The following is a 21,167-nucleotide window of genomic DNA, read 5'->3' as shown; positions in this document are numbered from 1 at the left end:
AGCTCTTCTCCCGTGTTTGAATCTGGCAGGCTTTAACATCAGCAGCCTCCTCCCAGCCTCCTGAGCCAGTGTCGGGCCTGCGGACAGAGACAGCTCTGACCCAGTGGCATTTAGTGCTTCATATGTCTCTGTCACTCCGCTGTCGGACCCTGTGTTTACATTTGTCTCCTCCAGGGCAGTGTGGTCGGTAGTGCTCTTCTCTGCGTTTCGAACTGTGATCGTAATGAACATCTCTTCAGATGAAGTGGGCTCTGTCGTGATAATGTCATGTCCCTTAGCGGCATCTCTAGATTGGTCCCGTTGTGCTATTTGTTCTCTAGCCTGGCCGTGGTCACCGGGCTTCTGTGATACAGAAAAGGCCATTACAAGCCCTGTTTGGGAATTCCTGTCTGTACTCTCACGTATAATGGCATCGCCAAGGTCAGCTTTACTAGTGGCCTCTGCTGTGATTGTTCTAATAGCATCATGGTCAAGTACAGTGGTCAGTACTGTAATCGATATTGTAGTGTTGGTGTTATTTCCTGTCAGTGAAGGTGTTGTTTGTTTATGCATGGAATATCCAATGGATGGTTTTGCATCATGACTCGGCTCAAATCTAAAAGGAACAAGGTCATTGCTATACCGCTCTTCATATATGTCCTGCAGTGCAGCCGAATGATCAACATGACCCGCTCTGTATGGGGCGGCTGTTGCTGCAGTGGTGGCCAACAAAAATCTAATTGTCCTACCAGTGGTTGGTGGCGCAATAGCGTAAGTGCCTTTAGACTGACCCTCATGAGATGTACTGGGCATTTCTGTCACTGAGATCCCAATGGAAGCAACAGAATCAATTGCAAATCCGGGGATCATCCGAGTTGTCGAGGCCTTTGTAGATAAAATCGGTTTCCCATGGGAGTCCTCACTGTTTGTACTGGTAGTAGTAGTAAGTATGGCAGGTACTCTGTTTGATCTCCGTGCCTCCAATGTTATCTGCTTAAATGAAGGCAGTTCAGTATCGTTACCGTCGATGCGAGAGGGGGAATGTGTGCCTGCCACTCTGCGGGTGGCCTGTGTTGTTGTAGATCTATCTCCATCATTGCTTTGGCTCGGCTCATTGATGCCACGTTCCACTGTGATCATTTCAGTCGGAGCGTGCTGAGTGTGTTCTATAGCCTGCATGGAGACAGAGTCAGGGTTCAGCTCCTCTCTGGCCTGCGTTTCTGTGGTGGGATGATCCATCCTACTTGTTGTCTGCGTTGAGTGAGGCTCCCTGGGTAGAGAACGTACAAGCTGCCCGCTGACCCGTGCCGCGAGAGATTGCTCAGTGGTACTTGTGATCTGAGGTGATGATGTGTCGGTAACGGAAGGCTCTATAGTGGTATCTGCTGATGATGTCACTCCATCATCGGGCGCTGTGTTCGCTGAAACGTGACGTATATGAGCATGTCCGACGTCAGTCTGTGTAATAGACAGAGAGTGATGGCTACTGTGGTTACCTGTGGCGGTTTGTGTGACAGAAGAAGGCCCATGCAGGTTCTCCTCTGTGAGCTCTGCCGCAGGAGCCTTCTTATTGGAGATGCCGTCTGTCTCGTTGTTAGTTTGAGATTCAAACGGACCGGCTGACGCCTCAGCTTCAGCTAGATTGTTTTCATCACTTGTATCAAACATAATGAGGTCATTGTTATGAGGAACAAATACATCATTTAATGCATGCTGAGGCTCACCGGTAGGCCTACGGGGAATTGCCACAGGGCCAGAATAGTTTGTTTCATTATTAGCTCCTTCCTCAGTAAAGCTCCCAGAAAGAGAGAGAGAACTGACTCTGTTGCCAACGCGTGGTTCAGGCTTGTCCACTGTTTGTGCTGTAAATCCAGAATGTCTCCTTTCTGCATTTATTCTAGCATGACTATCTATGGGAAACACGTGGTCATTCTGTATAGTATGGCCTGTCACGGGCACAGTTTGCTCACTTTCATTGTCAACATGTTCAGAAATGAATTTATAATTTTCTTTTGGCCTCAGTGCAGCCTTATAAGATATTAATCTTGTTCGGTCTCCCCGCCTAGTTTTGCCAGCGGAACTTCCGCCCCCTAACAATGTTAACAATGGCGGTGAAGGTTCATCATGTGCTCTCTTTTCATGTGCAAATGAACGTGGCTGTCTTGGAGTCACGGTGGATGCCGAGCTCTGTGTTAGGATAAATTGCTCCTGGTGCGGAAGCAGCGTTGGGTCTGTGGAGATGTGCTCCATCATGGCCACGGTCTCCACTGCGAGTGGGCTGGCAAATGAGGTCTCCAATGTGGGAGGGGTCCCCGCTGTGGGAGGGCTCTCCGCTGTAGGTGGGCTGGCAGATGAGGCGTGAGTCGATGTGTTTACTGCTTCAAACACGGCAGATGTAAGGCTGTCAACGGGGAAATCGGACGTGCCAGATACTGGCATGATGTCCTCTGTTTGCGCTCTAGCTGACATTACAGCGGTGCTCCGTGTTAGCGGAATTGATGGGGGGGATAGGGGATTGTCAAATTGACGCTCATGATCTGAAATGTCATAAATAATTGATGCGCCGAGGGTAGATGTGTTTACTGTTGTAAGAAGTTATATATTTAATCCTGTAGATTTTATATCAGTGTAATTCATATTAAATATGAATTATAAGTTTAAGAATCAAGAGTCAAAATCAATCTGAATTTTAGAAGGGGCACCAGTGAAATGAGCTTAGGAATAAGCACAAGATTGATTTGTATTTAACCCTTAAATTAAACCACTAATAAGATAATTAAAAAGATTATAAAATAATCAATTATTATTTTATCTTAATAAATCTATGGTATCTGAAGGTAAGAGATCTTTTCCATTACATAGCCTTTCCTACTTTGCATGTGTCAAAAACCAGTAAGTTCAACTCTTGAGCAAATAATAGACTTGTTTAAAAATGAATCAATTTATTTCCACACCTAAGCTTATAGACAAACTCAATAGAACAATATTCAAATGAATTATTAAACAAAGGTTAATGCAGGTTCAAATAGAATATAAGAAACAAATCAAATGATAATGAAATATCTATATGATAGATAATGTTCTTTGCCATGAACTTAGAAACTTGATGTATTGCATCACTTATCCTGAGAGTTGGTTTGTTGAGAGCTTTGAGAGAGAGGCAGACTGGGGTCGTCTGTCTTCTGAGGGAGAGAGGTCGCGTGGCAGGCAACAAGCGGCAGGGGTTGGATCGCTGGTCCGGGTAACCCCTGAGCTTCTCGTTGTAGTGCCTTGTATTGCCTGGGATCGCCTGGGACGCTCAGGTCAGAGCGTCGGGAGCTGGTCTGTGTAGCGATGTGGCCAAGACCCTCTCATCAGACATCCTTCTGGTTCCTCTCCTCTCCCTTCATCCGTTATCCTGGGGTATCCTCCTTCGTCCCCTCCGTCCCCGATGTAGATACTAGATTGGCTTCTCTCTGCCTCCTCAATATATAGCTCTCTTTGTTGTGCAATGCATGGCTCAGTTACCATGTATGTCACTCTCTTTGCAAGATGGAGACATTGAGATGTCTTGTGACATTCCCAGACGTTGTCAACATGTTGTGAGGCAAAGTTCCTTTGAAGTTCATTTTGGGAAAAGTGTACGCATGCACTTATCATGGCTTTAGATTTCACATAACACACAATCTGCAATAATTACATTTAATGTACAGTGAATGTCATATTTCCAAGTGAAGTCAAGGAATTGTGAATGAATGCTTTTATGACTGAGTGGAACATTCAATTATTATGACATATCCAAAGTCAGGGTGTTGTCTGTGACGATGACACTTAATCCAGCTGATGTGACGATGACACTTAATCCAGCTGAAATGGAATCTAGTCTTTATGGTACAAGGAGAGTCAATAGAATGTATATTTCCTGTGAACGTGAAGGCCAATATTCTGGAATTGGACAGTTCCCAGTAAAGATTCTGTCAGCATTGACAGTGTGTGTGTATCACTTGATGCTGTGACTGCTGTTCTCCGTTAGAAAGTACCATACTGAACATTCTTGAGGGTCAAAAGGTCAGCAGACTCCTCTGCAGGCTATTGGTGTCCGGCCCTTGTACTGTATATGAACATGAAGGCCAGTGGCAGTTGTGCCTGGAATTGGACAGTTTCCAATAAGAGTATGTACATGTGAGCACACAATTCTGCCAACATGGGCAGATCAGACTCAGTCAGTATACCATGGGACTGAGTCTCTGAGTCTGTAGGGAAACAAGTCAATAGAATGTGTTCATCTATGTGTTCTTCCTTGTATATGAACATGCGGGCCAGTGGCGCCTGTTATTGGACAGTTCCCAGTAAGAGGGTGTACATTTGGTGCACACTATTCTGCCACATAGGCAGGATTGGATCACTCAGTCAGTACCATACTGGCCATTCTTGAGGGTCAATAGGTCAGAAGACTCCTCTGAAGGCAACTGTCCGGCTCCTCCACTTACATGCACTTGAGTGCACGTGACGTCAGTATGAGAGAGAGAGTCCAAAGTCAACATGTTCATTAGATCATCCAATGATCTGTGCTATAGCTGGATGCAATAGCTTAATTGTGCCTTTTAGACCCCTCGTCTACTACAAATCCCCCATTTCATAATGAAAAGGTCAAAGGTTACTGGTGATGTTTTGATTATGAAACTTAAGTTGACAAAAGCACAATCAATGAACTCAGGGAAGCAATAGATCATGTTAGCAAATTCATGGCATAAGAACATATCTCTATGCTACGCCTATAGTATGTTAATGCTACTGATCCATAATTTAATTTAATTAATGAAAACTTCCTGAGATTATAGTAGACATAGGCTTTCATTCTTTAAAAGAGTAAAACCAGGCATGCAGTATATTATGAACAATACTGGGGTTTTATTCTGAGTGTTGGTCTATCCTATAAGGAAATGGTGATTTCCTATTTCCACAGTTGTTGTGTAGAGTGGAGTATAGGAGGACTATACTAAGTTCGAATAAAAGAAAGAAAAGAAAGGAATGAAAATAAATAAAAGAAGGGAAGGAATTATGTTGACTGGTTGGGTCAAAGCTGAGAATTCTTCCCAAAACTTCTATAGGGAGGGGACTAATGATGTCGCCTCATTCCTTGGGGCTCCTACACTAAGATAAAGCCGGGGACATGCAGCATGCAGGCCGGTGGCTATTTCAGTACTTGAGACCTATGGGGCATAGTGTAGGAGGTAATAGTTTAATATTGAGTGTAATATTGACTGGTTGATCAGTTTCCACCCTGTAGGCTACTAGCTTATTAACCAGTGCATACAACAATTAAGGTCTCTATGAAGTTGACTATTTTAGGCGATAGGTAGATATCTTGAGAGCCAATAGCAACTTATAAAGAAAATTGACATCCCCCAATGGCAGATGTCTCGACACGCGGTCTGTAAACAGAGTTACAGAAAAACTAAGTTAACTCCGTTCAGTTTGCATTAATTCTAAGTGACAGAGTAACAAAGTGGTATTTGGAAATACTGTGTTACTTTTTTTTCTTTTTCTTGATTAGGGCTAGTCTAAGGACTGATTCTAACAAAATAAAGCAGCATATCTCCTTTGACGGAGATTCACAAAGGTATATGCAAATTGATTAGTGCTAGTTTAAGGACTCATTTTATCAAAATAAAGCAGCATATTTCCTTTGAAGGAGATTCACAAAGGTATATGCAAAAATTTGATATTTTGGGCGATAGGTAGATATCTTGAGAGCCAATAGCAGCTTATAAAAATTACATCCCCCAATGGTGGATGTCTCGACGCGCGGTCTGTAAAACAGAGTTACAGAACAAAACAAAGTTAACTCTGTTCAGTTTGCATTAATTCTAAGTGACAGAGTAACAAAGTGGTTTTTGGAAGTACTGTGCTATTTCTTTTAACTTGATTAGGGCTAAGCAGCATATCTCCTTTGAAGGAGATATACAAAGGTATATGCCAAGACCCCAAAAGCATATGCTAAGACCCCCCCCCTTTCATAATCAAAAAGGTCAAAGGTTACCGATGATATCTTGATTATGAAAATAATTGGAATGCCTGCCATAATATACCAGCAGCTGTTCTGGTATATCTGAGGACATACCGTAGGGAGCCCGAATGCATAATAGTTTGCAGGTTTATGCAAGTTAAAATGTTTTGTCAGTGAATCAATTTGACAGGGTAAAAATAACATAGGTTATAGTCCAAGTATTGATTAGCATAATAACACAGGTTTTAGTTTCATTCCATTGGTTACTTTTAATTTATGAACTATCACTAGTAATTTAGCATGGGAGGATAGACTTTATTCACGCATCAGACTTTAGTCGCCAGTTCACGGATTTCTCCGCAGGGGTACAGTTGGGCCTATGCTGTTTATCAGAATTTAGCAAAGCTTTCCTTTTCCGTCTGGATAGGACAGGTGAGCTCACAACTGCAGGATCGCTGTGACCTCCCTGTGGGTGAGACTGATTGGTATTCTTTTCCCAAGCCATCTCAATAAGATCATTATTATAAATTCGGTCAGCGACCGCTCTTAATTGACTGCTGGACATATTTCTGTCCGTGTTGTCTCGGACACTAGGTCTGATGCTTGTATCAAGTTGTTCGAGAAAGAATGATTTAAATGATTGATCTTCCTCCATATAAATAGTGTTCTGGTCCGAGAACCAAGCTCTCCGCAAACGACCATAGAAAGTGCTAGGACGTTCACCTTTCTTTTGTTTTAAGAAAAAAGCGGCAGATATTCCCTCAGAATTGTGGACTTCATATTCCCCAATGAGACTCTGGGACAGAGCATCATAGCTTTCAACAGCATCGGACGGTTGACGTTCAATGAATCGTCGTACCTCAGAGCCAGAGGTCATGCCGATCAGTTGGATTTTGTGTTCTGTGGTTACATCTGAATAACCTTTAAGAAAGTAGTCAATATCTCTTAAATACCCAACGATATCGCAATTGTCAGATGCTGTTTCAAACCTGGGAATATGATGTGCTATTTTGTCTAATAAGCCGGTAGTCACTTTTTCAAAAGGGACACTTTGAAGAGACGTGATGTCAGGTAAAACATCTGGTATGTCGGGTAAAACTTCCAAGGCCTCAAGGACTGTTTTGGGGGCCTGGCCTGTCTGAATCTCAGAATTGACAGCTGGGAGTTTTAATGGCTTTTTAGGAATCTGTTGTCCTGTGGTTCCTTTTGAATAACTTTTACGAAAGAGGTCAATATCTTTTAACAACTCAATATTAGTTTGATCAGATTCTGTTTCAAGCCTGGGAAGTTTTAATGGCTGTTTAGGAATCTGTCCCTTAAGTAAAATAATATATTCTTGTTGTTGATTACTCTTAATCGTAAGTTGTTCATTTTCATGCTTTTGGCTTTTTATTAAATCAATACTTTGTTTTAATTTAGCTATTTGAGCTACTGTCTCTTTAGTGACGACATTAAAATAGGTAATTGATTTTTGTATATCTTCCATTTGGACCTTAAGGTTTTTGTTCGTGTTCAGTACCATATTTAATGCAGAAATAAATCTGGCATTGGTAGTCTGGTTACTTTGTACCTCATCCACTTCAAAATGTGGCTGCTTTAGACATTCCTTCTCTGGTGTCAAAGGGCACGTGAAATCACATTTATATTTGATAGCTGGAGAGGGAAATTGGTTCAAATCTTTAGGATTATCATTAATGTAATTCTGTGTTGCTTTCTCTAATGGTTTTGAATCAAGTGTTGTAAGTACAAATTCTGTGACTAGTTTTAGCACATGAAGTACTTTTATAAGAAAGACCTTAGGATATGATGATCCGGTGATAAAAATCATCATCACTAGAGGTGACAGAGACTGTACCAATTCCATGACATTGGTATTCCGGGATAAGGCGTCAGCCATTTTTGTCTCTGTAACACAGGGAGATTGATTAGAGAATTAAGCAAGGATAAAAGTAATTTAACCACAACCAAAATGATAGGCCTTTAGTTAAAGAATTGCACTAATGCAATATTATTTGGAGGGGTCAACAAGCAAGAGTTAGATTGATCTAATCAATTACTTTGTTAATTTTAAGAATAACACACCGACTAACACAGACACCGCAGAGAGAAAGGGAAGTCTCTTGCAGTGTGTGTGTGCGTGTGCGTGTGGTAGGTGAGTGTGTCTATGGGGTTCGGTGTCCCAGACAAAAATAGACCTCTCCTCCTCTGGAGGGGGAGAACACTCACGTACACAATGGGACAGCCAAAAATATGGCAGTCTTGAGAGGGACGCGTGGTACACTCAAGATGGCGTCGTTGGTTTGCCGTCTGGAGAGTGAGTCACGTGACTAGAAAGAATGTAAGCACACTTGGGTGTTTATAGCTAGTTGACCGTGGCTGTCACATAAATTCTGTCCATCCTCTTCTCTGAGAATCAGAGGGTTAATTTTTAAAATCAGCTTTCGTTGACTTGCAATTTAGACTATAGGAGCAAGGGAAGCGATCTTTAAAATTTGAAATACAAGGAGTGCAGTTGCTATCTGTCTTATCTTCACTTATATAAATATACCAACATATAATAAATAGGTTTAGCTATGCCTATATTTATTAATTTACAGTGGTACTGTCTCTTTTAAGAAGATTGGATCATATTGAAGGATTACAATATGAACAAATTGTACAAGGAGCGCAGTGGCTATCTGTCTTATCTTCACTTATACAAAATAAACCAACATATAATAAATAGGTTAGCTGTGCCTATATTTATTAATTTACAGTGGTTTATTTGACCCTTTAACCAGATTGGATCATATTGAAGGATTACAATATGAACAAATTTGTACAAGGAGCGCAGTGGCTATCTGTCTTATCTTCACTTATACAAAATAAACCAACATATAATAAATAGGTTAGCTGTGCCTATATTTATTAATTTACAGTAGTTTATTTGACCCTTTAACCAGATTGGATCATATTGAAGGATTACAATATGAACGCATTGCTTATTTTGCGTCTTTACACGACGTTAAGTGGATTTTAACACACGATTAACGGTGGCTTTGCACATTAAGCAATTAGACTGTTTTTAATGTAAACACATTGTGGATTTAAACACACGATAATGTGAATTTTAACATTAAGCATACAGTAGCTTATGTTTGCGCTTTTACACAACGTTAAGTGGATTTTAACACACGATTAACGGTGGCTTTGCACATTAAGCAATTAGACTGTTTTTAATGTAAACACATTGTGGATTAAACACACGATAATGTGGATTTTAACATTAAGCATACAGTAGCTTATGTTTGCGTTTCTCTGTCAGTGGACTTAACACACGTTGACTCGATTTTGCGCAAAATTGATGACGGTTAGACTCGGATAGAGTCGGATGATGAATGGCTCATAAGCTCTCAAGATAGTGTAGAGTCTACACTATATGTATCATGCAGGGATCTGTGCACTCAGTTTGGCTCAAAAATAACTGGAGCTGCACAGGTATTAAGTTTCACAGGCTAAGACAGTCAGGCAAGACTTTCAACTGCCTGTTGAATGATCAATTATCTTTTAGGCTGTTAAGGTCAAGAAATTGGATAAGACGTCAAGTTCCAATATGTACCTTAACAAGGTTTAATTGCTCATAGTTGAACTTACTAAAAGAAAAACAACTTGTTGATGACACATCAGCAAAGCAAGGATGTTAAATTGGCCTCCCTCCATGTCATAGTGTGGAGCCGATTTAACAAGGGTTTAAGGTTGAAATCCTATTGTTGAATGTTGAATCAACAATAGGTAGGCCTCACACGGGGCACCAATATGTAAGAAGTTATATATTTAATCCTGTAGATTTTATATCAGTGTAATTCATATTAAATATGAATTATAAGTTTAAGAATCAAGAGTCAAAATCAATCTGAATTTTAGAAGGGGCACCAGTGAAATGAGCTTAGGAATAAGCACAAGATTGATTTGTATTTAACCCTTAAATTAAACCACTAATAAGATAATTAAAAAGATTATAAAATAATCAATTATTATTTTATCTTAATAAATCTATGGTATCTGAAGGTAAGAGATCTTTTCCATTACATAGCCTTTCCTACTTTGCATGTGTCAAAAACCAGTAAGTTCAACTCTTGAGCAAATAATAGACTTGTTTAAAAATGAATCAATTTATTTCCACACCTAAGCTTATAGACAAACTCAATAGAACAATATTCAAATGAATTATTAAACAAAGGTTAATGCAGGTTCAAATAGAATATAAGAAACAAATCAAATGATAATGAAATATCTATATGATAGATAATGTTCTTTGCCATGAACTTAGAAACTTGATGTATTGCATCACTTATCCTGAGAGTTGGTTTGTTGAGAGCTTTGAGAGAGAGGCAGACTGGGGTCGTCTGTCTTCTGAGGGAGAGAGGTCGCGTGGCAGGCAACAAGCGGCAGGGGTTGGATCGCTGGTCCGGGTAACCCCTGAGCTTCTCGTTGTAGTGCCTTGTATTGCCTGGGATCGCCTGGGACGCTCAGGTCAGAGCGTCGGGAGCTGGTCTGTGTAGCGATGTGGCCAAGACCCTCTCATCAGACATCCTTCTGGTTCCTCTCCTCTCCCTTCATCCGTTATCCTGGGGTATCCTCCTTCGTCCCCTCCGTCCCCGATGTAGATACTAGATTGGCTTCTCTCTGCCTCCTCAATATATAGCTCTCTTTGTTGTGCAATGCATGGCTCAGTTACCATGTATGTCACTCTCTTTGCAAGATGGAGACATTGAGATGTCTTGTGACATTCCCAGACGTTGTCAACATGTTGTGAGGCAAAGTTCCTTTGAAGTTCATTTTGGGAAAAGTGTACGCATGCACTTATCATGGCTTTAGATTTCACATAACACACAATCTGCAATAATTACATTTAATGTACAGTGAATGTCATATTTCCAAGTGAAGTCAAGGAATTGTGAATGAATGCTTTTATGACTGAGTGGAACATTCAATTATTATGACATATCCAAAGTCAGGGTGTTGTCTGTGACGATGACACTTAATCCAGCTGATGTGACGATGACACTTAATCCAGCTGAAATGGAATCTAGTCTTTATGGTACAAGGAGAGTCAATAGAATGTATATTTCCTGTGAACGTGAAGGCCAATATTCTGGAATTGGACAGTTCCCAGTAAAGATTCTGTCAGCATTGACAGTGTGTGTGTATCACTTGATGCTGTGACTGCTGTTCTCCGTTAGAAAGTACCATACTGAACATTCTTGAGGGTCCAAAGGTCAGCAGACTCCTCTGCAGGCTATTGGTGTCCGGCCCTTGTACTGTATATGAACATGAAGGCCAGTGGCAGTTGTGCCTGGAATTGGACAGTTTCCAATAAGAGTATGTACATGTGAGCACACAATTCTGCCAACATGGGCAGATCAGACTCAGTCAGTATACCATGGGACTGAGTCTCTGAGTCTGTAGGGAAACAAGTCAATAGAATGTGTTCATCTATGTGTTCTTCCTTGTATATGAACATGCGGGCCAGTGGCGCCTGTTATTGGACAGTTCCCAGTAAGAGGGTGTACATTTGGTGCACACTATTCTGCCACATAGGCAGGATTGGATCACTCAGTCAGTACCATACTGGCCATTCTTGAGGGTCAATAGGTCAGAAGACTCCTCTGAAGGCAACTGTCCGGCTCCTCCACTTACATGCACTTGAGTGCACGTGACGTCAGTATGAGAGAGAGAGTCCAAAGTCAACATGTTCATTAGATCATCCAATGATCTGTGCTATAGCTGGATGCAATAGCTTAATTGTGCCTTTTAGACCCCTCGTCTACTACACTGTCAAGTGGCGCCCATCACTCGACAGCTCGGCCATGATTGCCGGCCGCAAAGTGGTGAGTGGGTACCTTTCATCAGCATTGGATACAGAAACAGTTGTTGCAATGGATGCAATACTGTTTGTTGGAAATGTCGGTTTTATTTTCCCTTTAAATGTGTGCGAATCCATTCTGTCTGGGCTTGGAGACATGCTGTGCTGAGTGCTCTTCATTACTACAGATTTAGACACCATGTTTGTCAGTATGTGCGTGTTCTGGGTTCTGAGTGTTTGTGGGGTTCTGTTACTTACCATTACTGCTCGAGAAACTGGCCTGCTTTTTATTCCTGTAATTGCAATGATGTTTTCACCTACATGTAGATGGATGCCTTTGTGTACAGAGGCTCCAAGCGGTTTAATTAAATTGTGGGAGAGAGATTTATTTGTAACTGTGTGTCCTGCTTCTCTGTTCAGTGCTTTAGAGTTCGAGCGGAGACTAAGATGAATAAAAAGTGTCACATCATCTCTCCCCGTTGTGCCGGTTATGTTAATGTGGTCCTCCCTGTTCTCCACTAACTCTGTCAAAAACTCTTCCTGCCCTTCAGTCCTAGACTCCTCTTCCTCATCCTCCTCCTCCTCTTTCTCTTTCATGTATTTTCTGTCTTTGATGGAGCTCTCCTCTCGCGGGACACGTCCCTCCTCTCCCTCTTCCAAAGTCCCCTCCTCGACTGCCTGTCCATTTACTCCCCGGTCCAATCCCCTCGTCTCCTCAGTGGTGAATCTGGTGATGCCTCTCTGCCGTCCCCTCTCCTCCGCTCGGGACATCTGCGCCGTCATGCTCTGTGCGTCTGCGTTTTCGGCCCTTAATTCAACTTTCCCTTCTTCTCCTGCCTTCTGCGTCTCTTTCAGTTTCCCTCGGGTCTTGTCCCCCTCCTCTGGCTTTCTGCCAGGCGTCTCTGTGGGCATGCTTCCTGTGACTCGAGGCTGGGTGAAATCGGGCCCCCCCTCTCCATTATCTCCCGACTTCACTATTTGAGAGTTTTTGATTGTAGTAAATGCATTTGAAGCTACATGGTCACGATGTGTTGATCCTGCATTGCTGTTGAGGTTTTCAGAAGCCCTCAGCTGAGTGTTTTTTGATATACTGCTCGTTTGATCCCTATACAGTTTAATAGTAGGAACTTTGTAAGGCATTTGCCTGGAGGGTTTTATTGGTGTCAAGGTGGCATCAAACTTCCGACTAAATTCTAAAACAAATGACCTTGTGGGACTGACAGCAGCTGTGAAGGGTTGATTTGGCTCTGTCACAAATGGCTTCACCGGCTGAGATAACACAGCCGGAGAGGCTGAGTGTTTAGCGATGACATTTACACTGCCGAGTAAATGTTGCCGTGCCAAATGGAGTCTTATAGTGGTTAAAGGTCTAAGACGCACGACAAAGCCCTCTGGAAGTAAGGTCAGCAAGGGTGAACGATGAAGTATGCTGCTTGTTGACGGCGGCGGCGCAGAATATTCACCCATGTAGGTATGTTTTGAGACATGTGATGTTGTGGACATCTTGGGGAAAGTCTTAGTATGAGCTCCATCACTTGCTGTGTCCGAGAAAAAGCTGTTAATAAGCGGAACATTCAAAGTGCCTTGAATGTGACTTACTTTTGCTCCTAAGGACAAAAGCTGTGCCGCGTTGTAATTTGGTCTATTGAAATCCCCCTCGGACAAATTAGATATTTTGGAGTATTTCACATCATACGATAGCTCTGTGTTTATTCCCGCTTGTTCTCTAACTGCAGGCTGAGCTATGCCAGGTAACGAGGCCATATGTTTGTACCCTACAGTGAGATTAATCGCCACATCAAGAGGACGTGTGCCGGGAACTGTGTCAGCAAGTGACGCTGCACTGTGGCCTTTCAGGCAGGTTAAGCACAGTTTTGTCCCATTTCTTTCAGTCACAGAACGCTTCACTCCGTGACTTTGAAAGTGGGATTTGGTCGCTGTATAGGAATGTTGTTTTCCTACTTCTAAAATCAAAATCTTGTCCCTGCCTCCTGGCTGTTTGTCCTCCCTCTCATTATGCAAATCGTCCAGGCCATCAATTACATGAGAACGAGATAACGCTGCGACTCCCTGCCGCCTGTTGTTGGCAGCCGCGAGTGTAATGGAGTCCGTGCTCCTTTGATTCCTGTTATCGTGCAGCATGTGAAGCCAAACAGAGGCCCTGGCCACCCCTGTGGACAAATGAACCCTGGGCTCTGGAGTGCCATTCGTCATTGATTCTAATCCAGCCTGGCCAGGAGAGATAACAACCTTCTCATAATTAGAGATCAATGGGATATTTGGCTCAGTGTGACGCCTCTCACTTGATAGATCCTCTTCCGTCAGCGAGAGTGAATCTGGCGCACGGTCCGAGGCGAGGATGGCTGTAGTCACGGAGGCGATTACCGCAGATGCCTCTGTTAGTTGTGCCCTCGCGTATGGTGGAGGAGGTGGTGGTGCGGTGGTGGTGTAAAACTCGGTTATGTCTCCAGGCTTCTGGCTTCTTGCAGCGTGTTGATTTGTATTCTCGGTGTGTATTGCCACTGAGCCATGGCCCCTGATATTATTTTCTTTCAAACGCTGCTCAGTTGTAGGGGTGTTTGCAGCTTGTGTTTGCTCTGTCCGATAGCCCTGGAAATCTTCATCATCGGCCCGCACTACAGAGAAACAAACACAACAATTTCTCTCTTGTTTTCGCTTTATTTCCGCAAGTTGTCTTCAGTAAAAAGGAAAATGGCATTTGAAAAAATGAACCGGTAAAATAAGGGGATTAAGCTTGTAACGTCTTTCTGCAAATACTGCAAATAATAAAATAGTTTTACATAAAAAATGAAGGTCTACCAAAGCCCTTTTTAGTTGCAGTAGAGCGCACAAGTACTGTAATCGGCTGCGTATATATGTCGGTGTTGTCCGTGTTGACGTAACTAATGTACGTTTGGTGATCGGCTGGGTATGTATGTAACTATGTATACTTGCACGCTCTGCTTGCGTGTGAAAGGCGCAAGTTGCGACAGAGTACGTGCATTTCTAGTTTTAAAATGTTCCAGATGTTTCCAAATGTACTGGATATTCACCATTATCGATTCCATTTGATTGGCAGGGGGCAATAACATAGCTTGCATGTCGCTCAGGTCCGGCACCATTTGTAATGTAATGTTTAGGCAAGGGTTGTTTTTGGTGTAGTTTAATTGGTTCATCTTAGTCATGTCATGGTTAGCGGTTAAAAGGCTCTGTGAATAATATAACTGTAGTGTTCCCCTTTCCAGCGGTTAAGGTTAGTATCCAGGTTCCACGTGTCCTTGTATCGAGAGACAGCGAGATCCTCCTGCTTGTATCAGCTAGTACAGTACAGTGGTTCTCAACCAGTGGTCTATAGGGACCACCAGTTAAACTTTAATACTGGAGAGTTGGTAACCATTGGGTTTCATTTTACGCTCTCAAGAGTTAAGTTATTGTTAAACATCTGCATTACTTAATTTACCATAAGTCTACTCAATTAGAGAATGTAGAAGAATTGTTACTTTTTGATCGTTTGCCTGTTATCTCTCCTATTGTGGACAACATCGTATTCAACAACAACAACAAGAATAAATAGTGTGTGTGTGTGTGTGTGTGTGTGTGTGTGTGTACTACTTGTACTGCACTGTGCTGCACTGTGTATAACCATCAGCACCTAGAATATTGTATTATTAGTTACACCTGCATTGCTATAGTAATTACAAGAAGGAAGTTAAATGCTGTTATAATTAAAGTTATAATTAAAATATATCAAATAACAGAAATTTCAGATTGTGTTCAAATTAAATATTAATTTACATGGCTTGTAAGGATTACTTAATTAAAATAAACAATTGATTTCTGACGTTTTAATATGGTTTCAATTAATTTCCATGCAAGACTAATCACCATCAATGGCACACAATGTAGGTGGGTGAGTAACAAATGTTTCACAAACCGTACGGTCAATAGCCTAACTACTGAGAGCTTAAATGTGTTTTCATGCTTGCACTAAAGGAGCATTATAAATCAATAGTACTGTACCTGTAAGCGTGGAGATGAGAAGCGTGATACACAGGAAGCCAGTCATGTTCAGTCACGTTTAATGTCGCTCAATTCCTAATAAATACGTGGCCTTGTTGCTGTAATCCAGCTGAGCTGGAGGTATCTGTGGCTTTGCAGACACAGCTGGTGTCATCTCCCACTGTGAACTTCGGTCTTTTGCAGTTCATTTATGCATGGATTGGATTTCTCTGAACGCGTAAACAAAGCAGACAATTGTCTGTGTGTGTGTGTGTGTGTGTGTGTGTGTGTGTGTGTGTGTGTGTGTGTGTGTGTGTGTGTGTGTGTGTGTGTGTGTGTGTGTGTGTGTGTGTGTGTGTGTGTGTGTGTGTGTGTGTGGGTGTGTGTGTGTGTGTGTGTGTGTGTGTGCGTGTGTGGGGGAGGGTGTACCTGCAAACACATTGTAGTTATCCCATTCCGTTGGCAAACAATATTATTTTTATTTCGATGTAGCCCCACTGTAATCCTCCACAAATATTATTATGAATTCAGTCCTTTCAAGCGGGACCTTCCCCGCACAGTCGCACACACGCCCACACGTAACACTACTGCCACAGTGCCACCCCCTCCTTTGTAAGAGTTAGGAATACACAGAGTCAGGTACTGTATACAGCTTGAAAATTATATAGTACATTTGTTTTACCACTTACTGCTGTGGAAATTACACCATGGCCTTCTGGTTCGTCTCTCAGCTAAATGGGTCCCTGCCTGGAAAAACGACAACTGGAAGACCCCTGGTTTAAACTGTATGACCATATCTCTGCTGTCAGGAAGAAACCACCTAACTAATATATATATATATATATATATATATATTCATTTTCCCAGGAAACTTATATTTTATGGGACACTGGGCCAGGTGTGATATGGCACACCAATTGGGATTGGAATGGATCACACAGGATAAATCAATGCAACACACACACACACACACACACACACACACACACACACACACACACACACACACACACACACACACACAGGAGACGGCGCCTCTCTCATGACGTCATGCTTCCATCTGCTCTGTACCATCTTGCCCAAGTTGCCCTCCGTGTCTTTTCCACAGCATCCATATTGACATGAATAGTAGGGTGCCGGTGCACACAGGTGTCAATGATATTAATTAAGATTGTGTTCCATTCAGTTCATGGAATATGTTTGGCTCACTGGACTGCAATACACTCTGAAGTGATAATCTGCTCCAATTTCGTGTTTTATTGTTGAAATAATGATCAGAGTAGATAGGCCGTAATATGTTGCCATTTTCCTCTTTCTTTCAAATGAACATAAATGCAATTATACACCGAGTGATGATTATAACCTGATTTTTCACGAAGTAGATGTGTGTTTTTTTTCCCAAGAAACTTATATTTTTTAAACAAAGCAATACTGCCTCATCAAAGTTGGTGTACTTGTGTGACTTTATATTGTTTTTGCATGAGAGGGGGAGAGGTGGTAGAGTTCCAATGGAGTTGAGGGGCTTTGTCCAAAGCGCTTTTTAATACATTCCATTGGTCCAATATTCTTTTAACCAAACAAAAAAACACCTGAAAAATGGAGTTAGGTGGTTAATGGTTTCGTCCCGACAGCAACAATGTGCAATGCATTATGGCTGACATACCGTAGCTGCTGAGCAGTGTGTGCAGCAGAACAGTGCCTTGAACAGGAATTGAACAATGAGTGCAGAAGTGCTAAAACAGTATGGCTATACACAGTATGCTGCAGTATGTGGGCTGTGAGGTGGCTGGTGATTATTCAGTCACACCTTATACCATGGCCTGAGTCAAACTAATTAGACACTGGGCCGGGCGTGATATGGCACACCTATTGGGATTGGATTGGATCACACAGGATAAATCATTGCACACACATGCTTCCATCTGCTCTGTACCATCTTGCCCACGTTGTCCTCTGTGTCTTTTTCACAGCATCCATATTGACATGAATAGTAGGGTGCACCAAACAGGTGTTGGTACCAATGCTGTTAATTAAGATTGTGTTCCATTCAGGTCAAACAGTCATGGATTTTTTATTAAATTTTTTGCCAATTGTCCGCGACCCACAAACCTTAGAGTATATATTAATAGAGACGTCACCGGATTTCTCCTCCCATCCACTTGCATTAAGTTGCACAAAAGCGCATGAGGCGATTTCACTCCTCTTTCCGGGTAGGAACAGAGTGCATTCTGGGATGGATTGGGCCAAATCGTGAACGCGCTGGCCGTTGACTATCATTGCACGCGTTCACGTATGAAACAGCATTCACGTGTCATTGCCACAGGAGACAGCGCCTCTCTCATGCTTGCATGACGTCATGCTTCCATCTGCTCTGTACCATCTTGCCCAAGTTGCCCTCCGTGTCTTTTTCACAGCATCCATATTGACATGAATAGTAGGGTGCACACAGGTGTCAATGATATTAATTAAGATTGTGTTCCATTCAGGTCAAACAGTCATGGAATATTTTTGACTCACTGGACTGCAATACACTGATAATCTGCTGCAATTTCTGAGCATGATAGTGTTTTATTGTTGAAATAATGATCAGAGTAGATAGGCCGTAATATGTTGCCATTTCCCTCTTTCTTTCAAATGAACATAAATGCAACTAGAACTGCACTCTGCCGAGTGCATACTTGCTTGTTGCACACTAGTAGGCCATAAATGGCCTACTAGTGCGCAAGCAGAGCGCGCAAGTACTTTCGACCGCTGGAAAGTATCACATCTCAGTATCTCTGTGAAGGAACGTTTGAAATGTATAATAATTACGTGTAACTATTTGCTACCTAACTACTTTTTTACAGAAAAATGAATCATTGATATGTGATGAAAAAAAAAGGTATATAAACTGAATTAAAATATATTATACAGTATAATTATTTTATTATTATTATTATTTTGCCTTGTGGGTTCCATGTAAGGGCTTGTCTTGTGATGCTGGTATTGGGCTTATTTTATATAACGGTAAGTCTGTGCCTGGTTTGCTGGGACCAGTTACCACATTACGTCATCGTTGAAAGCTGGGACCAGAGTACATGGTGTGTATATGTATGACTAGCTCTCAGTGATGACATAAGAGAAATGGTCATCTGTATAATCTGGTCCCAGCAGATACCACATTACGTCATCTTTGAGAGCTGGGACCAGAGTACACGGTGTGTGTATATGTATGACTAGCTCTCAGTGATGACGTAAGAGATATGGTCATCTGTGTAGTCTGGTCCCAGCAGACCAAGCACAGATTTACAAATTACAAATCACATTACAACTACATACAGAGTATGTAGTTGTAATTTGATTAGCAGTATACTGTGGTTACTTGGTTCCAAAAAGTGAAGCCAAGTTTTTTTCAACCGTAGGTTTGTGCCTGGTTTGCTGGGACCAGTTACAACATTACGTCATCGTTGTGAACTGGGACCAGAGTACATGGTGTGTATATGACGTAATGTTGTAACTTGTAACTTGTAACTAGTCCCAGCAAACCAGGCACAGACTGTATGTAGTTGTTCTAGTTACAACTACATACAGAGTATGTAGTTGTAATTTGATTAGCAGTATACTGTGGTTACTTGGTTCCAAAAAGTGAAGACAAGTTTTCTTCAACGGTAAATCTGTGCCTGGTTTGCTGGGACTAGTTACAACATTACGTCATCCTTGAGAGAGTACATGGTGTGTATATGACGTAATGTTGTAACTTGTAACTAGTCCCAGCAAACCAGGCACAGACTGTATGTAGTTGTTCTAGTTACAACTACATACAGAGTATGTAGTTGTAATTTGATTAGCAGTATACTGTGGTTACTTGGTTCCAAAAAGTGAAGACAAGTTTTCTTCAACGGTAAATCTGTGCCTGGTTTGCTGGGACTAGTTACAACATTACGTCATCCTTGAGAGAGTACATGGTGTGTATATGACGTAATGTTGTAACTTGTAACTTGTAACTAGTCCCAGCAAACCAGGCACAGACTGTATGTAGTTGTTCTAGTTACAACTACATACAGAGTATGTAGTTGTAATTTGATTAGCAGTATACTGTGGTTACTTGGTTCCAAAAAGTGAAGACAAGTTTTCTTCAACGGTAAATCTGTGCCTGGTTTGCTGGGACTAGTTACAACATTACGTCATCCTTGAGAGAGTACATGGTGTGTATATGACGTAATGTTACAAGTTACAAGTTACAAGTTACAACATTACGTCATATACACACCATGTACTCTCTCAAGGATGACGTAATGTTGTAACTAGTCCCAGCAAACCAGGCACAGATTTACCGTTGAAGAAAACTTGTCTTCACTTCGAAGAGACCAAGCGAAACGATTACTTGCGCGCTCTGCTTGCGCAAGTAATTATGCACCGAGTGATGATTATAACCTGCTATTCATCGTACATCATCGGACATCATGAAGAATGGTGGTCCCTTATTGGCCAATGTTTGTTCAGACAACACAAACATTAAAGCCGTATATAGGAGGGGCTATAGCGCCCCTCAAAAAAAGGGAAAAAAAGTAGTGAATTGAAGATCTACAATCTCACAACACGCCAACCGGAACCCACCACCGGAACACAATGTTATTGTTATATATTTTTCTAACCGGATCACACATTAGAACAAATATCAGGCTTTCCTCCATGGTGGGAAATCTGGTAAGGTTACCTTGAGGGGGCAATAGAATAGACCCTTGCAGGTCTGTAACTCTCAAGAGTTATGGGGGTCCTTGATGAATTAAGTCCACGTGAAGCCTTTAAACTTTGCCCAATTTAAACCACAAGGTCACACTATTGTTTATTCAGTTATTCAGATAATTCAGTTATTCAGATAATTCATAATTCAGATGCTCACATAAAAAACAAGGGTAGCCGAGGACTTTGTTTATGTTGAAAAAACAAGGAGGAGCTGGATCATATTAAAGTGATATGCATCTTTTATTAGACTTTATCCAGGATTAGCCTTCTTCTTGAACAACAGAGTCAGTATATCATTTTCAGTTGAGTACAGTTCTAAAAGTAAGTTATGGTTTCATAATAACAAAACTTTATAAAAGTTTATTGCTGACCTTGAGCATGAGGTCACATCAGACATTATTGCATTTCTTCATTGACAATATACTGTATATAGGTTAGGGACAGAGCTTCCCAATATTGGTGCCTGGGGTAATATCAGGGCATTGGGAACCCGTTCAAACTATTTATTTTGTTGTTAACTCACAAACAAGGCTAACAATGGACTGTGAGGTGGTGTATGGTGTTGTAATTAAATTGTTGCAACATATTAAACATACTGTAATATACCGAACATATCACTACTCAGTAAAG

The sequence above is a fragment of the Protomyctophum bolini genome (genome assembly GCF_963924005.1).
Source record: "Protomyctophum bolini genome assembly, chromosome: 9".
NCBI lineage: Eukaryota > Metazoa > Chordata > Actinopteri > Myctophiformes > Myctophidae > Protomyctophum > Protomyctophum bolini.
The sequence above is the reverse complement of the archived record's forward strand: the minus strand, read 5'-3'. Positions refer to the sequence as shown.